Source organism: Hemicordylus capensis, chromosome 2, assembly GCF_027244095.1.
Source record: "Hemicordylus capensis ecotype Gifberg chromosome 2, rHemCap1.1.pri, whole genome shotgun sequence".
Lineage (NCBI taxonomy): Eukaryota > Metazoa > Chordata > Lepidosauria > Squamata > Cordylidae > Hemicordylus > Hemicordylus capensis.
Window position 1 is genome coordinate 321729307 of NC_069658.1, and position 4041 is coordinate 321733347.

Consider the following 4041-nt stretch of genomic DNA (forward strand, 5'->3'; position numbering starts at 1 on the left):
CACATGCATGCACATGATTTGATTATTTATCACTCGATAATTTGCAGCTCACTCTCAGAAAACATCTATGTTTGAGGGGATCTGAAAGCTCTGTTTGTGGTGTTTCTGTGATGGCTCATTCATACATGCAAGTTGACTCTTGATGTTGATGTCACCACCACATAGTGAACAAGCACACCTGTGAACAAGCTCCTACTGATTTTCATCACCTGTTCACACAACTGCTAACGTGAAAGTACCAGGGGCACCTCAAAGCAAGAACAAAAGGTCAAGATAGCGATTTCAACCCTATAAGATGTTCCCCTTTCTCCCTACAGAGCCACCAACTCTCTGACTTCTTCTTCTTCTTCTTCTTCTTCTTCTTCTTCTTCTTCTTCTTCTTCTTCTTCTTCTTCTTCTTCTTCTTCTTCTTCTTCTTCTTCTGTTTTGTCAGTGTCTATCCCACAGACGTTCTTCATGCTCCTGCCCATGCTCGGGCTCTCCTTTGCCTTTCTTTTCCCAGGGCCTGTGAATGAGATTACATGTCCTTCAGCTATGAATGCAGAGTGTCCCCTGCCCTCTTCCTCCTCCTCCTCTAACTGGCACCAGCTGGCATGATGTGAGAGACAGCCTGGAGGCTGAGGGAGTTCTGTGTGCAGCTGGGCTGCTGCAATATCACAGCCAGAGTCCTTTGAGCAGCTTAATGCAATAAGTTTGTCACAAATTAACTTCAGGTCCCCCCCACCCCCATAGCTGCTGGCTAGGAAAGGGAGTGATTATTAGCATTATGCTCCTCACACCTTTTTCTCTTCCCTCACCCTTCCGGCCTTGGCTAATTATCCCCCTCCCCGCTTCTAGGCATGTAACCCAGAGCACAAGGGACTGTTTCTCCCTCATACTGACAAGAACAAGCCAACGATGAAAGATTAATGAAGGTACCAGCGATCCTTCTCACCTGGGTTCTTCTGGCTTTTAACTCTTCATTCACAAGCCTTGGAATGGAGTGCTGTGGGAATGGCAGCCTCACCCCAGGACACCTTTCCTCTCATTCCCAGCATTATATGCTCTCTAAGGGCACTTGGCAATACCTTCTGTGAAAGCTGCAGCATGCATCCCAGGGCAAGCGGACTCAGGAGCAGCCTTTTGTGCAATGCAGAGGGAAGGGGATTGTGCCAGGCCACTAAGCAAATGTTGGCAAGAGAAATGACTGGCCACTCCCTTTAGGAGCGGATTGTTTCAGCATGTGCAGCTGCAGCTGAGCAGCTTGTTCCCAGGTCAGCCAGGCCCCTCGAAGTTAATGGAAAGATGGGGAGCACATCTTGACTGGCCGCCATCAAAGTCAGGTTGACCCGGGTTACTGCAATCTCTGCAGAAGAGACATGAAAGAGGAACAATCACGAGGCCAAATGCTTCCAAGATAAGACGGTGTGTGTATATTCGTATATCACCTTCTGTATCCATTCTACCAACTTGCTCAGAGCAACATATGCAATCCCTCCCCCAAGTGAGGTGTTTTGAAATCCTGGATCTGTGTGGCTTTTTGGTATACAGAACCCGGCACAAGAGTAGCGCAGAAGGTGAACAGATGTAAAAAAAGGACAGAGCCAGGAGCGTAACTATAATAGGGCAAGGGGAGACAGTTGCCTGGGGGTCCACTGCCTTGGGGCGGGGGGAGAGGCAAGTCACATGACTGACTCCCCCAGCCACGTACCCACCCGGGCTTCCTTCAGTTGTATTCATCCTCCGAAATTGATGTGAGTGTTAAGACCTGGAGCTACCAGAACAACATGTCTTAAATGACTTGCATCGTCCACAATTTACAAAACCTTTAAAAAAATAATTTAGGATGATGTTTTAGTGTGGCACATAGGATAGATATAGTTTATAGATAGATAGATACAGATATAGATATATACATTTTACTATGCTTTTTGTTACCACTATTCAGCCTCATTTAAGATTTCTTTTTAAGATGCTTTTTGTTACCACTATTGAGCCTCATTTAAGATTTCTTTACTTCATGAGCTGAGCTTCAGTGGGCGGGGGCCCCCATTTTAAAATCTTGTCTCTGGGCCCACTCCAACCTTGCTACACCCCTGGACAGAGCTCTACTGTCTTTAATAGGTGTATCAGAGAAGTGGTTTTTCATCCCCACATAAGCTGAAATTCTTCTTTCTATACAACTATTATAGGCACATGAGTGCTTTTTGAGATGATATGGTGATCCTATTAGTGGTCTGTCCACTTTTTTTCAGGGGGTCAAACCAGCTGAGTTCAGCTCCAGTTTATCTTTTAACTCTCCAGCTTGATTCAGATTCAGATTCAGACAGTGGCCAACATCCAGTGCAGCATAATATGGGCAGTGCCAATCCACCTGTGCTGCTGTGGACTCACAATGAAGTGCTGGCAGTCTTGCACCTTTGCACAAGTGCAAAGATATTTGAAATGCAAATGCTTCAAGTAGGGTGCTTGTACTCCAGAAATGCTACTTAGATTGGAAAGATGTTGCTGACTGTCAAGCAACGTGTGTTTATTCTAACTAGGCCTTTAAAGGGGGAGGGTGCTACTTGCACTCTTACACAGAAGTGAGCCTACAGCAGTGCAGGTGAATCAACACCACCCACATTACATGGTGCTGGTAGATGCCAGCCACTAATTTAAAAAGTGACTTGGTAACTGGTTCAGATACTTCTAACCAATTTAGATACATCCCATGCAGAATAATATCAAGGGTTGTCCCTAGGGGGGTGTACGGCTGGGGGCCGAATCAGCATGTGCAGGGCCCCCTTGCCATGTCTTATGATTATAAAATCATATTGATGACGTACTGTGGAAATAGTGTGTGAGGGAGATAGGTTTTTGGACATGTCCAGTCAGCTTGGACATATAGTGCATTGGTAAAGGAAAAATGTTAAAAGCACAACACATGTTCCTTGCTTCACAGTTCTCACTCAGATATTCTGGATTGCAAACCAACTGGAGCATAGTGCTTTGTACAAATAAAATAAAGTTTACTTAGATGTTTACAGTTAGCCCTACTTTCACTATTTGTGAAGTACTCTGTGGATAGAGATAACTCTTTTTGGCAGCTTTACTGCAGTAGGAAAATTTATCTAAAGTCATGAAACAAGCCTCTTATAGGACTACTTTGGTTTTTTTAAAAAATCAAAAACATATTAAGAACAATTTGTGCAATCCATTTCAATTTCAATATTCAGAGCTCTCCCACCCTGCCCTATATCTGTACCCGGAATCAAAGCCCTATGCCAAGTCATTCCAGGTGATCTAACGAGTGGGGCAAAGAGTGGGGTGCTTTTACTCTTTTTAATGAAGGCAAAGGGCAGATTCCTCCCCATGGAGGTGGAATGATGGTCCAGTGGGGGGGGGGGCTTCAGTTCCAGATGTTTTTGTAATTTTCTGCCATGAAACAAGCCACTTGGAGTTTTAAATTTTTTTTTAATTCAATTAAATTTTTTTAAAAAACAACAACAAGCAATTTGTCAGATCCAGTTCAGCTTCAATATTCAGAGCCCCACAACCCTCCCTATATCTGTGCACGATATCAAATCCCTATAGGAAGCCATTCCATAAATACTCAAGGAGGTGGGAAATTCTGAAAAAAGGGGAATCCCATACCTTTCATTGCTGGCTCTGAGAAGGAGGGGCAAGGCACAAGCTCTCTGCACAGCACAGGGTTGTAGGGCAGAGGGTGTGCACAGCGCTACGGTGGGCAGCCAGCGCTGGCCACTCTGCCTCCTGGCTGGAGAGCTTTACGGACTGGAGAGAGCATCAGGAAACTGCGAGGCCTTCAGGGAGGCCTGCTCCAGCAGAGAAGCCCTTGGAAGCCCCGCCCACCCACTGAACAGCTGAGAGTCGGTCTGGGAAAGGGAGCTGTAGCAGTGTCTCCTCTTGTGCAGGGAGCCCGGTGGTTCAACAGTGGCTAGCCCACCTAAACACCCCTCCCCCTAAATGAGGTTAATGGAGCAAGCGCTCCATTCACCTTGTTATTTTGATTGTGTGTTAGCTGTGGCTGCTTGCAACCACGGCTGACACACTCGAGGT

The 4041-nt window shown here is 45.8% G+C and overlaps 1 long non-coding RNA gene across 2 annotated transcripts; it reads right to left on the reverse strand.

The window, feature by feature from the left end:
- Nucleotides 1-276: 276 nt before the first annotated feature.
- On the reverse strand, nucleotides 277-3775 carry LOC128346897 (uncharacterized). 2 transcript variants are annotated; one of them, XR_008317277.1, is made up of 3 exons: nucleotides 3616-3775; nucleotides 935-1345; nucleotides 277-505 (listed from the first exon to the last, which is right to left on the reverse strand). It is a non-coding gene; the product is annotated as an uncharacterized LOC128346897 (long non-coding RNA). The 2 variants fall into 2 exon arrangements; XR_008317278.1 differs by lacking the exon at nucleotides 935-1345.
- Between the last annotated feature and the right edge of the window lie 266 nt (nucleotides 3776-4041).